The sequence below is a fragment of the Symphalangus syndactylus genome, chromosome 1 (assembly GCF_028878055.3).
Source record: "Symphalangus syndactylus isolate Jambi chromosome 1, NHGRI_mSymSyn1-v2.1_pri, whole genome shotgun sequence".
Taxonomy (NCBI): Eukaryota; Metazoa; Chordata; class Mammalia; order Primates; family Hylobatidae; genus Symphalangus; species Symphalangus syndactylus.
The window spans coordinates 151,147,380-151,162,672 of NC_072423.2; positions in this window are offsets into that span (position 1 = coordinate 151,147,380).

Here is a 15,293-nt window from a genome sequence, read left to right on the forward strand (position 1 = left end):
TCTCCTGAATTAAAATAAAGGACATTCTTCTTGGCTTGCAGATGCTTTAAATTCCTTCAAGAGAGTTTTACTTTCAAGTGTCTGGAATGAATAATTAAGCTAAATTCCTTTACCCTAAAGAGTAATCAACAGTTCTAAATGATTCTTCCTGGTTCCAACTGGAAGAGGAGGTACTAAAATGTATGTGTGATGTGGGGAAAAAGAGAGAGAGATAAGGCTGGAAGACAAACTTGACAAACACCGTAACTTTTCAAAAGTAGCACAATTTGCTGCCCACCAGACAAAAAGACTGCTCAATGCAATATTTCTACTGCATGTGCCAAGGCCAGTTTCAAATGTGGGACCAGAGTTCACCAAAACTGTCAGAACACGATAGAAGGCAAGAAATCCCAAGCACCTCATTTCACTGGTGCAAACACAGGCCCAAGAATGAGGAAGGATCCCAGGCTTTGCCATCTCAACCTCCAGGCTCTTTTCACCACATGCCATTATTACCAGAAACCATCCTGATCTAGACCCCAAGAGAGAGTTCCTAGATTTCGCACAAGAAAGAATTTAGGGCAAGTCCATAAAGTAAAGTCAAAGCAAGTTTACTAGAAATGTAAAGAAACAAGAGATTGGCTACTCCATAGGCAGAGAGCAGCAGCATGGGCTGCTTGATTGAGCATACTTATGGTTATTTCTTGATTATATGCTAAACAAGGGGTGGATTATTCATGAGTTTTCCGGTAAAGGGGCAGGGATTTCCTGGAACTGAGGGTTCTTCCCCCTTTTAGATCATATAAGGGTAATTTCCAGGCATTGCTATGGCATTTGTAAACTGTCACGGCCCTGGTGGGAGTGTCTTTTAGCAGCTAGTGCATTATAATTAATGTATAAAGAGCAATGAGGACGACCAGAGGTCGCTTTTGTCACCATCTTGGTTTTGGTGGCTTTGGGCTGGCTTCTTTATCACATCCTGTTTTATCAGCAGGGTCTTCATGACCTGTGTCTTGTGCCGACCTCCTATCTCATCCTGTGACTAAGAATGCCTAACCTCCCAGGAATGCAGCCCAGCAGGTCTCAGCCTTATATTACCCAGCCCCTATTCAAGATGGAGTTGCCCTGGTTCAAATGCCTCTGACAGTACGATGGATTCCAGTAGTACTGTTCGGCTCAGCAAACGATATCCCAAAATGAAGGCCTCAGAAGCAGCCTCAGGAGGAAAAGTTTTTCTGACTTTGTCCTTCTCTCCTGTCTCTCAGTCCCACTCTCCCTCAAGGCTAGCCACGGAAACTAGAATCCGTCCTCCCCAAGGCAAGTCTTAGAAACCCTTTTCCCCAAAGCCAGCTATAAAACCTAAAAGTATTACTCTGCCTTTCCCTCTGCCTTTCTATGTAAAAACTGGCCATAAGAAATGATGTGACCTACACTGTTTGACGGTAGGTCATAAGGCCCCTGTTGCAGAAAGGGTCTTACCTCCTACCCAGAAGGAAGGATTGTTGCAAAGAGAGGCCAGGGAGAATCTACACAGACACAGCTGTCCATACTTCGTTGAACCTGAGAATAAAACTGGACGATCTCCCCTGTACCTCTGAGTCTTCAGTCTGGAGCCTCCATATATACACGTTAAATAAATTTGTGTGCCTTTTCTCCAGTTAATCTGCCTTTTACACGCTGATTCTTCAGTGAAACTTCCAAGGCCCCAGGAGAACTTTCCCATTGGCCTGTGCAGCCCATGATTAGGGGACTGAAGGCACTGTAGATAACTGCCTCTTCTCCCTGTTACAGCTTGAACTGTATTCTCCAAAAGAATATGCAGGAATCCTCATCCCCAGTGCCTCAGAACGCGGCCTTATTTGGCAATAAGGTTGCTGCAAACATAATTAGTCAAGATGAGGTCACACTGGAGCAGGGTGGGCCTTTTTACCGGTATGAGTGGTAACCTCCTAAGAGGACGATGTGAGGAAATGGCGGAGAGAAGTCTATGTGAGGAGGGAGGCAGAGACTGGAGTTGCACAGCTGCAAGCCAACGAGTGTTGAGTATTGCTGGTTACCCCTGAAGTAGGAGAGAGGCTAGAAGGATTCTACCAGACTCTAAGGTTCTGGAAGACAGAGGCAGTGCCTGACTCATTTTTCCCCTACAGTGTCTGTCTTACAGAGTGAGGGACCAGAGGAAGCCAACTCTTTCTTTAGTCATAAGAGCCCCAGAGGAAGTGAAGCCCTTTCTTTAGTCACTGACAGACCAATAGCATCGCCATCTTGGACAAGCACCACCATTCTAAAGTTCACCTTGATCAAAAACCGCCTAAATCCAAAGGGCATCAGCCTAATGGCTAAGGTCAGCATCACCATAAACGACAAATGACATCTCTAACCAGAAAGATTCCAAACTCCTCCGTGATCAGAAACATATCAGCCCCAAGATAACCTCCCCTCCGACCAGAGACATTCTAACCCTGTCATAAACTTCTCCACACACAGAAACATTCCAAGCTTGTGATAAGCCCCCTCACCATAAAACCAATATATACTCTTAGTCTGTAAGAGAATGTGCTCCTGACTGAAATGGGCCAGAAGCCCCTCTCAGGTTTATTTCTCCAAAATAAACCAGTTCTTTGACTGTTGAGCTGCTTTTCATGTTTCTTTCCTCTTTCTTTAACTCTTACAGTCACAAGGGCCGCAGAGCTGTCCCCTAGCCCTGTGTTGGCTGGACAACTCCTTTGACACACGTAGAGGAGGTGGGAAATGGGGCTAATACCCTGGAGAAATAAGGACTCCTTTGCTCCCCATCCTGTCTGCATGGTATTCTTGAAGCCTGCTTGGGAGCTTCACTGGGGCCTGTGTTGCTGTTGACAGCCTTGACGTTGCTCAGCCCCACTCTTCTGTATGGGAATCCTCTGAGCAAATCTCTACTCTGTCTCTGCCACAGACTATTAGAGGGAGCTTCCTGTGCTTCTATCATCCCCTGAGACTACCCAGACAGAGGAGACTCTTATTTATTTATCTGTCTCACTTATTTCCAAACCCCCAATACCCAGTGTTTGGCACATAACAGGATTCTGTGCAAGTGCTAAACTGAACAGACCTGGCGTTTTTTTTTTCTTTTTTCTTTTTTTCTTTTTGAGACTGAGTCTTGCTCTGTTGCCCAGGCTGGAGTTCAGTGGTGTGATCTTGGCTCACTGCAGCCTCCACCTCCTGGGCTCAAGTGATTCTCCTGCATCAGTCTCCTGAGTAGCTGGGATTACAGGCGTGCACCACCATGCCTGGCTAATGTTTGTATTTTTAGTAGAGACAGGGTTTCACCATGTTGGCCAGGCTGGTCTCAAACTCCTGAGCTCAGGTGATCCACCCACCTTGCCCTCCCAAAGTGCCAGAATTACAGGCATGAGCCACCCCACCCAACCAAGACCTGGCTATTTCAAAGTTTAGCTACAGGTTAAGAAAAAAAAATTTTTTAACTCTATCAAACAGGTTCAAGAAAATTCCTGAATAATCGTTAGCATTCCATTTCTTAGCCAGAGCAATACAGTGGCTCAATGAAGATGTGTGTGAACATTTTGTGATTTATAGGGAAGCAACTCTAATAGAGAGGCTGGAAAGCTTGCCCTACTTATTTCTTCACAGTTTATTATGCGGAAAAACATAAGCCTTCTGTTTTCCTGGGTTGTTAACTTGGCACCTAATTTCATGTAGAGAACTTGCATTAAAAGACACTACCTCTGTGAGTTAATCAGCCATTTAAAGAACAAAACTACTTGACAGGATGAGGGACTCTCAGGGCTCATCCTCCATGAAGAATGACGTCAGAGGCCAGGGGAGGGGAAAGATTTATGACCTGGGTGCCCAATCACTGAATCCTCAAAATGATCTAATAAAGTTCGTCTAAGACCCACTCCAGAGACGATGGAACTGAGACTTAAAAAGGTTAAGTAATGGCCGGGCGCGGTGGCTCACGCTTGTAATCCCAGCACTTTGGGAGGCTGAGGCAGGCGGATCACGAGGTCAGGAGATCGAGACCACGGTGAAACCCCGTCTCTACTAAAAAAGACAAAAAATTAGCCGGGCGTGGTGGCGGGCGCCTGTAGTCCCAGCTACTCGGAGAGGCTGAGGCAGGAGAATGGCGTGAACCCGGGAGGCGGAGCTTGCAGTGAGCCGAGATTGCGCCACTGCACTCCAGCCTGGGCGACAGAGTGAGACTCCGTCTCAAAAAAAAAAAAAAAAAAAAAAAAAAAAAAAAAAACAAGAAGGTTAAGTAATGAGTTCAACGTCATGGAGCATGGAGCCCAATGGCTCTGATTCAAAAGAGGGGATTTTTTTTTTCCTAAGTAATTTATTTTATTTTGACACGTAAAACTTTTATATATTTATTGTGTACATATTCTGACATATGTAAACATTGTGGAATGGCTAAATTGAGCTACTTAACATACGCATTGCCTCACATACTTATTTTTTTGTAGTGAGGACCTTTAAAAAGCCACAGATTTTTACTTGTGTATTTATTTAGAAGAGATCTCCATCCAGCCCAGGCTGGAGTGCAGTGGCACAATCATGGCTCACTGTAGCCTCAACCTCCCAGGTTCAAGCAATCATCCCACCTCAGCCTCCTGAGTAGCTGGGACCACAGGTGTGCCACCATACCTGGCTAATTTCATTTGTTTATTTATTTATTTGAGACAGAATCTTGCTCTGTCACCCAGGCTGAAGTACAGTGGCACAATCTCAGCTCACTGCAGCCTCCACCTCCTGGGTTCATGCAATTCTCCTGTCTCAGCCTCCCAAGTAGCTGGGACTACAGGTACCCGCCACCATGCCCTGCTAAGTTTTTGTATTTTTAGTAGAGATGGGGTTTCACTATGTTGGCGAGGCTGGTCTCTAACTCCTGACCTCAAGTGATCAGCCCACTTCGGCCTCCAAGGTGCAGGGATTACAGGCCTGAGCCACCACACCCGGCCTAATTAAAAAAAAAAAAAAAATGTTTTTTAAGAGATGGGGGTCTCTGTATGTTATGTACTTGGCTGGTCTCGAACTCCTGAGCTCAAGCAGTTTTCCCTTAGCCTCCCAAAGTGCTGAGATTACAGGCGTGACCACTGCACCTAGCTTGGTTGGGTATTTATTGCAGAGTTGTACACAGTCAACTGGCTGATTGGGATCCATATCCTAAGAGAATCTTTTTCTTGCGACCTGTATTTTTTTCACTACGCTAAAAATACGTGTTTGTTGTAGAAAAACTAGAAACTGCTGACAAACAGAAATGATGCTTAAATCACACATAATTCCACCACCTAGAGATAAATACTGTTAATATTTGGGGTGAACATTCTTTCAGATGTAACTGTGTATTTATCTATTTTTCATGCAAATAGGATCACACTATACATGCAACATTATAACGTGGTTTACTAACTAAGTAATAACATGAACATCTCTATGTCAACAAAGGTACAGTGCAATTTTCATCAAATGATGCATAGTAGTGCATTAAGAAAAACCCCATATTTAACCAATCCTGCACTGGTGAACCTTCAAGTTGTTTCAAAATCGTCTCTGCTGTTAGAAACAATACTATGACAAAGTTACCCAGGAGGAATGTGTTCAACGAGGAGAGGTTGAGCAGGGACACAGTGGCCCCGAAGACAAGGACAGGCCCCTGGGGACGAAATGAAGCCCGAAGGACAAATCGAAAGTAGGATGGTGACTGTCAGGGGCTGGGAAAGGCAGAAATGGGGATTGCAGTTCAGTGGATATGGAGCTTCAGTCCTGCAAAATGCAGATGTTCTAGAGATCTGCTCTGCAACACTATGTATAAATTACAGTTACCAATACCATACTGTGCACTTAAAAGATTGTTGAGAGTATATCTCATGTGATATGTTTCTCACCACAATAAAATGCATATAATCAAAAAAAAAAGACCAAAACAAAAACAAGCAACCAGAGAAGGAGAACTACCACCAGGAAGGAAGGAGGGGTGTTAACAGAAGTCCATAGAAGAGAGAATTTCACAAAGGGGAGAGAACACCAAACACTGTCATATTTGCTACCACACTAATAAATGGTCATCCATGGAGTCAGTTGCATGTTCTACAAAATCCATAAATGCAACGTCACGAAATTGTCTCTCAAAGGCCTTGGATTTTCCCACCACAAAATGCAGCCCAATGGAGTTGGCAGACAGGAGGTCAACTCTGGATCCTGAAGCTGCTTTCTGGAAACAAGTCGTTACTGACTCCTTGGTCCATGTTGGCACATGCCAATGAGCATAAGTGCTGTGTGTCATGAGCAATCTGGTGTTAGAGATGGGGTTGGCCCCTCGATAACAGAGACCCGTGTCCTGCCCAGAGCATGCACAACTACAGGGCCACCCACACACAAATTGGCCAAAACCTTCTCTGCCCTGTGGCTATCCTTTGTCCTTTATTTATTTATTATTGGCTGCATTTCTTTTTTTAGGTAAGTTTTTACTTCTCCTCTGACATATTTAATGTTATCCATTAAAAACTATTGATTAATTCAGTCACGTCACCTACAAATATTAGAAGATACAATTTTAAAAATTCCTTCAAAATGTGCACCGGCACAAACCTGATATTACCCACTGTGAACTTAGGCTTTCTGCTGCTGGCTCTGACTCTTGATGGTAGTTACTGATGAAGCTGGCAATGGAAGGGGCAGCTGGGAGTCATCAGCCTGAGCAGACAGCACCTCTTTCAGCAGTTCCCGCCCAGACCAAGACAGTACCTCTTCCGTGGATCTGGAACCAACTGCAGCAAGCACAGTTCCAGCGTGCATCTTTGACAACGTCACTGATTGTATGTAAAAATTAATGTGCTTATGTAAGGGTATATCCTGTTCCATATCAGGTGACACCTTCTGGACTTCTTAAGTGGGGCCCAAGATGGTGATTGCAAATGTTATTTGGCAAGGGTAACCAACTTAGCCCCAGGTTTGCCCAGGAGTTGCCTGGTTTCAGCACTGAAAGTCCCTTGTCCTGGGAAACCCCTCAGTCCTGGACAAACCAGAAAGTAGGACGGTCTGTCAGTCACCACGCACTTGGCACCAATCAGTTCAGGTAGCTCTCTCTACCCAACTCTATCTGGAGGCCTTATTTTTGTTCTAGAGTTCATAATTCATTGATTGTGAATGAGTCTCTACCTCTGAAGAAATTACATGTACTTGGGCCAGGCACACTGGCTTATGCCTGTAATCCTAGCACTTTGGGGGGCCAAGGCAGGAGAATCACTCGAGCCCAGGAGTTCAAGACCAGCCTGGGCAACGATATAAAGACCCTGTCTCTACAAAAATACAAAAATAGCCGATGTGGTGGTACATGCCTGTAGTCCCAGCTGCTCAGGAGGCTGAGGCAGGAGGATCACTTGAGCCTGAGCCTGGGAGTTCAAGGCTGCAGTGAGCTAATTTTGTACCACCGCAGTCCAACCTGGAGGACAGAGCAAAACCCCGTCCATAAAAAATAAAGTAAAGGCGCTCGTGGATACTAGAAGGCAGGAGAAGAGGAAAGCTTTCTGCTGCTGGCTCTGACTCTTGATGGTAGTTACTGATGAAGCTGGCAATGGAAGGAGCAGCTGGGAGTCATCAGCCTGAGCAGACAGCACCTCTTTCAGCAGTTCCCGCCCAGACCAAGACAGTACCTCTTCCGTGGATCTGGAACCAACTGCAGCAAGCACAGGCTCAGGGACTGAGCTCAGGGGCACTAACAGCTTCTGATTTCCAAGGATCACAGCTTCTATCTTTTGGATCCTCCAGTCCCATTTCCTTCCTTTTACTCTTCCAACCTTCTTAATATCTTTATTTTTATTTTTTATGTATGTGTGTATGTATTTATTTTTGAGATGGAGTCTCGCTCTGTCGCCCAGACTGCAGTGCACAACTGTGTGATCTTGGCTCACTGCAACATCTGCCTCCCAGGTTTAAGTGGTTGTCATTCCTCAGCCTCCTGAGTAGCTGGGACTACAGGCAGGCGCTAGCACGCCTGGCTAATTTTTGTGTTTTTAGCAGAGATGGGGTTTCGCCGTGTTGGCCAGGCTGATCTCAAACTCTTGACCTCAAGTGATCTGCCTGCCTCAGCCTCCAAAGTGCTGGGATTACAGGCATGAGCCACCACACCCAGCCAATATCTTTGGAACCAATTTCTTGTATTAAAGTCCCTCTGTTAGAAATACCTAGAGTGGTTTCAGTTTTCCTAACAAGACCCTTAGTGGTTCAACCATTTTTTTCTTTTCTTTTCACAATTTGTAATCCTGAAAAACATTTAAACATACATTTTCCACCAACGTTTTGTCACATTTGTGCTCTCTCTCTTTTTTTCTCTCTGTCTCCTTTCTCTCTTTAGCTATTTCTCCACATAGTCACAGTTTTGTTGAGCCATTTGAAAATGAACTGCAGCTATCTTGGCACTTGCCTCCTAAATTACTCTTAAGACAGTAAGAATAAAAAAGGACATGTTTATGCTAACTCTAACACCATTCACATATTTTAAATGAACAATAATCACATAGTATTACCCAATATTCATTCTGTATTCAAACTTCTCCAGTTGTTCCAAATATGTCTTTTACAGTTTTTTTCCTAATACAAGATTCATGCGTTGTGTCGGGTCATGTTGGTTCAACCAATTTTGAATACAGCTTGGCATTATCTTAAGAAATTCTTGCTCATATGCACCAGGAAACATGTAGAAAATGTTCATAGCAACACTGTTCTTAAGAGAAAAAACTTCGGAGGTGTGAGTAGGAAATGGAAAGAGTCAAGGATGCTTTCTCTGGGTCTGGCTTGGTGGCTGGGGGGGACAGTGGTGCTTTTGCTGCCCGCCCTACAGTGGTCCACTAGCTTTCTGCTTTCCTAATGCTCCCAGATGCTGTCTGCACCTGCTCAAAATTCTCTCTACCTGCTTTCTGCCTCAAAAACATTAAGAGCATTTTTATTGCTCAGTGATTTCTTTCTCTGCCTTTCACAAAACCACGAAATGTAGGAAATGCTGTGGAGGTAATTCCCCTCCAACACCAAAGGACTCCATTACTGATCCTCATTCTGCACAATCTCTGAGCGTCCTCAGATGGTGTAATGGCTTTTAATTCCAAATGCTGCCTGAAAGACTCTGCCATCATACAGAAGTCATTCTTCCTATAATTATGCCCTGTCTGCTACTATGAAACTTCCCTCACTGCCTATCCCTAGCCCCTTCCCTCGCTGCAGTGAGAGTTAAAAGCAGCCACCTGCTGGCCTGTGGGGTTTAACTACTTTCCTTTCTGCCTTTTTACATATGTGGGTTACATGTGCAGTGGTGAGATATTTGCTCAGCAGTTAGTTCTCTCTGCCTGCCTACAGTATCATGCATTTGAATGGCTTGAGCCATCTACTACTGAATACCCTGGCTTATCATGTGTCACCTCTGCAGATTATTTTACTCTTCAGGTTGATGAAGCCTGAGGGATGAGAGAGTGAGGAATAACACAGTGGTGAATGCCTTATGAGAAATTGCTTAAGGAAATTATACCAGAGGCAAGCTTTCCACATGACGTCTCAACCATTGTCTGAGGTGATCACACCGTCATTCCTGAAACAGTTCTCCATTATCTTGCTTACATTATATACAGCATATCTGATAGTAGTTCTAATGAAGTCAGAGGCTACAAACTATGTCAACTGCCCTGAAACTGACTCTTATAACCAAAAGACTAAACAAAGCTGTAGAATGTGGTAGACTGTTTGACATAATCCTTGATGGGCACTAATGCTTTCTTAAGAAGTTACATGAAAATCTTGATCAAGTGTCTTCAAGTATTTTACAGTCTTATCCTAAAAGTCTTTACAGACTATCATAGGCTTCTTGTAATGATGCAAAGTGCTGCTAGTCTCATCCCAAATCTTTGAAGAAAGCAGTACATCCTTCTCTGGACATGGAAGATGTAAAAATGGAACCTTCTAGCATTTCTATACCCACCACATTTGAAAGCATAGAGATGGTCTCCAAAAGTGATAGCCACTTGCTGAATAAATTCTTCCATTAGCATAGGGAGAAAAAAGCCAAGGATCACTGTTATTCATGATGTGTGATATGTTCTTTTCAGCTTCCTGAGTCTCATTTTTCTATGGAGACACCTGTTTCCTCAAGCTACATCAGACTGGCGATGATGAGTGACCACATTCATAGTAATATTATTTTCACCTCTTTCTCTCACCCTCTACTATAAAACCTCAAATGCCTTTCAAAATGTCCTCAGCTATTTCTAGGAATTGCCAGAAGACACTTCATATATGCTAATGAATAAATTCTCCATGCTATGGTCTGAACATTTGTATTCCTCCAAAATGTAGATGTTGAAATCCTAACCTGAAATGTAATAACAGTAGGAAGTGGGGCCTTTGGGAGGTAACCAGTTCATTAGGGTAGAGTCCTCATGAAAGATTAGTGCCCTTATGAGAAGAGACCCCAGGACCGGGCATGGTGGCTCATGCCTGTAATCCCAGCACTTTGGGGGGCCGAGGCAGGTGGATCACCTGAGGTCAGGAGTTCAAGACCAGCCTGGCCAACATGGCGAAACCCCATCTCTACTAAAAATACAAAAATTAGCTGGATGTGGTGGTGGGCACCACCAAGCTTAAATCCTGAGTAGTCCAGGCTACTCAGGAGGCTAAGGCAGGAGAATTGCTTGAACCTGGGAGGCAAAGGTTGCAGTGAGCTAAGATCATGCCATGGTACTTCCAGCCTGGGTGACAGAGCAAGACTCTGTCATAAAAACAAAAACAAAAACAAAAACAAAAACAAACAAACAAAAAAACCTCCAGAGAGATCTCTCTCAATTTCTGCCCCGTGTGAGGTTACAGTGAGAAGACAGCCATCTCTAATGAAGCAGGTCCTCACCAGATACCAAATCCGCTGATGCCTTGATCTTGGACTTCCCAGCCTCCAGAATTGTGAGAAAGAAATGTCTGTTGTTTATAAGCCCCCCAGTCTCTGGTATTTTTTTTTTTAATAGCAGCCTGAATACACTAAGACAATGTGTATATATGCTTGCCAGGGGCTGGCTGGGGGAGTTGGCGGGGTGAGAAGTTGTTATTTAATGGGTACAGAGTTTCAGTTTTGCAAATGAAAAGAGTACTGGAAATGATAGTGGTGATGGTTGTACAATGGTGTGAATATACTTAATGTCACTGAACACTTAAAAGTTGTTTAAGTGGTATATTTTAGGATGTATACTTAACTATAATAAAAAATATTTAAATAAAATAATAAAGTATGTGTAACAAGGTTAGACCAAAAAAAAAAAAATCCCTGGGCCTCTGGATATGTCTGCTTCCCAGGAGGAACTCAATTTAGGCTCAAGTTAGATCTCCAACAGCACCTGCATTCAAGATACTCAAGATGGAACTAGCCATCACTGCAGTGATAAAGGGCTACTTTATGGAAGGCCCATTTTCTCCTACCAGTATTTCCACACAGGGATTCCTTCCCAGCATTTCTCAGAAAATTTATATTTCTCTTAATCGCAAGAAAATGGCAAAATATGACTCTCCTGTGAGAATTAATGCTTCACAATCATCAGATGGTGGTATCACAATCATCAGACGGTGCTATCAGTTTGAAGGAATCCATTGACACCAAGCTAAAAGCAACAGCAGGAAATGCTGGCAAGTGGAGCCCAGAACAAGGTGGGCACACAGGAGGTGGGTGGCTGCAGCATCATCCGTCTTGCTTGCAGCTGCCCTGGCATAAGTGAGTGTTCATGGGGCCAGTCTGCTGCTAACAGGAAATCATCGCACAGAGAAAATAAATAGTACTAAGTTTTATGCACAGAATACATTATATGAGTCCTCTAAGTGATATTTCAAGAGATAACAAGTTTTGTTTTTTTGTTTTTTTTTTTATTATTATACTTTAAGTTTTAGGGTACATGTGCACAATGTGCAGGTTTGTTACATATGTATCCATGTGCCATGTTGTTTTGCTGCACCCATTAACTCGTCATTCAGCATTAGGTATATCTCCTAATGCTGTCCCTCCCCCCTCCCTCCACCCCACAACAGTCCCCGGAGTGTGATGTTCCCCTTCCTGTGTCCATGAGTTCTCATTGTTCAATTCCCACCTATGAGTGTGAACATGCGGTTTTGGTTTTTTGTCCTTGCGATAGCTTACTGAGAATGATGTTTTCCAGTTTCATCCATGTCCCTACAAAGGACTTGAACTCATCATTTTTTATGGCTTCATAGTATTCCATTGTCTATATGTGCCACATTTTGTTAATCCAGTCTATCGTTGTTGGACATTTGGGTTGGTTCCAAGTCTTTGCTATTGTGAATAGTGCCACAGTAAACTTACGTGTGCATGTGTCTTTATAGCAGCATGATTTATAGTCATTTGGGTATATACCCAGTAATGGGATGGCTGGGTCAAATGGTATTTCTAGCTCTAGACCCCTGAGGAATCGCCACACTGACTTCCACAATGGTTGAACTAGTTTACAGTCCCACCAACAGTGTAAAAGTGTTCCTATTTCTCCACATCCTCTCCAGCACCTGTTGTTTCCTGACTTTTTAATGATGGCCATTCTAACTGGTGTGAGATGGTATCTCATTATGGTTTGGATTTGCATTTCTCTGATGGCCAGTGATGATGAGCATTTTTTCATGTGTTTTTTTGGCTGCATAAATGTCTTCTTTTGAGAAGTGTCTGTTCATGTCCTTCGCCCACTTTTTGATGGGGTTGTTTGTTTTTTTCTTGTAAATTTGTTCGAGTTCATTGTAGATTCTGGGTATCAGCCCTTTGTCAGATGAGTAGGTTGCAAAAATTTTCTCCCATTCTGTAGGTTGCCTGTTCACTCTGTTGGTAGTTTCTTTTGCTGTGCAGAAACTCTTTAGTTTAATTAGATCCCATTTGTCAATTTTGGCTTTTGTTGCCATTGCTTTTGGTGTTTTAGACATGAAGTTCTTGCCCACGCCTATGTCCTGAATGGTATTGCCTAGGTGTTCTTCTAGGGTTTTTATGGTTTTAGGTCTAACATGTAAGTCTTTAATCCATCTTGAATGAATTTTTGTATAAGGTGTAAGGAAGGGATCCAGTTTCAGCTTTCTACATATGGCTAGCCAGTTTTCCCAGCACCATTTATTAAATAGGGAATTGTTTCCCCATTGCTTGTTTTTGTCAGGTTTGTCAAAGATCAGATAGTTGTAGATATGCGTCATTATTTCTGAGGGCTCTGTTCTGTTCCATTGACCTATGTCTCTGTTGTGGTACCAGTACCATGCTGTTTTGGTTACTGTAGCCTTGTAGTATAGTTTGAAGTCAGGTAGCGTGATGCCTCCAGCTTTGTTCTTTTGGCTTAGGATTGACTTGGCAATGCGGGCTCTTTTTTGGTTCCATATGAACTTTAAAGTAGTTTTTTCCAATTCTGTGAAGAAAGTCACTGGTAGCTTGATGGGGATGGCATTGAATCTGTAAATTACCTTGGGCAGTATGGCCATTTTCACGATATTGATTCTTCCAACCCATGAGCATGGAATGTTCTTCCATTTGTTTGTATCCTCTTTTATTTCATTGAGCAGTGGTTTGCAGTTCTCCTTGAAGAGGTCCTTCACGTCCCTTGTAAGTTGGATTCCTAGGTATTTTATTCTCTTTGAAGCAATTGTGAATGGGAGTTCACTCATGATTTGGCTCTCTGTTTGTCTGTTATTGGTGTACAAGAATGCTTGTGATTTTTGTACATTGATTTTGTATCCTGAGACTTTGCTGAAGTTGCCTATCAGCTTAAGGAGATTTTGGGCTGAGACGATGGGGTTTTCTAGATACACAATCATGTCATCTGCAAACAGGGACAATTTGACTTCCTCTTTTCCTAACCAAATACCCTTTATTTCCTTCTCCTGCTTGATTGCCCTGGCCAGAACTTCCAACACTATGTTGAATAGGAGTGGTGAGAGAGGGCATCCCTGTCTTGTGCCAGTTTTCAAAGGGAATGCTTCCACTTTTTGCCCATTCAGTATGATATTGGCTGTGGGTTTGTCATAGATAGCTCTTATTATTTTGTGATACGTCCCATCAATACCTAATTTATTGAGAGTTTTTAGCATGAAGCGTTGTTGAATTTTGTCAAAGGCCGTTTCTGCATCTTTTGAGATAATCATGTGGTTTTTCTCTTTGTTTCTGTTTATATGCTGGATTACATTTATTGATTTGCGTATGTTGAACCAGCCTTGCATCCCAGGGATGAAGCCCACTTGATCATGGTGTATAAGCTTTTTGATGTGCTGCTGGATTCGGTTTGCCAGTATTTTATTGAGGATTTTTACATCAATGTTCATCAAGGATATTGGTCTGAAATTCTCTTTTTTGGTTATGTCTCTGCCAGGCTTTGGTATTAGGACGATGCTGGCCTCATAAAATGTCTTAGGGAGGATTCCCTCTTTTTCTATCAATTGGAATAGTTTCAGAAGGAATGGTACCAGTTCCTCCTTGTACCTCTGGTAGAATTTGGCTGTGAATCCATCAGGTCCTGGACTCTTTTTGGTTGGTAAGCTATTGATTATTGCCACAATTTCAGAGCCTATTATTGGTCTGTTCAGAGATTCAACTTCTTCCTGGTTTAGTCTTGGGAGGGTGTATTTGTCGAGGAATTTATCCATTTCTTCTAGATTTTCTAGTTTATTTGCATAGAGGTGTTTGTAGTATTCTCTGATGGTAGATTGTATTTCTGTGAGATCGGTGGTGATATCCCCCTTTTCATTTTTTATTGCATCTATTTGATTCTTCTCTCTTTTCTTTTTTATTAGTCTTGCTAGCGGTCTATCAATTTTGTTGATCTTTTCAAAAAACCAGCTCCTGGATTCATTAATTTTTTGAAGGGTTTTTTGTGTCTCTATTTCCTTCAGTTCTGCTCTGATTTTAGTTATTTCTAGCCTTCTGCTAGCTTTTGAATGTGTTTGCTCTGGCTTTTCTAGTTCTTTTAATTGTGATGTTAGGGTGTCAATTTTGGATCTTTCCTGCTTTCTCTTGTGGGCATTTAGTGCTATAAATTTCCCTCTACACACTGCTTTGAATGTGTCCCAGAGATTCTGGTATGTGGTGTGTTTGTTCTCGTTGGTTTCAAAGAACATCTTTATTTCTGCCTTCATTTCATTATGTACCCAATAGTCGTTCAGGAGCAGGTTGTTCAGTTTCCATGTAGTTGAGCTGTTTTGAGTGAGTTTCTTAATCCTGAGTTCTAGTTTGATTGCACTATGGTCTGAGAGACAGTTTGTTATAATTTCTGTTCTTTTACATTTGCTGAGGAGAGCTTTACTTCCAACTATGTGGTCAA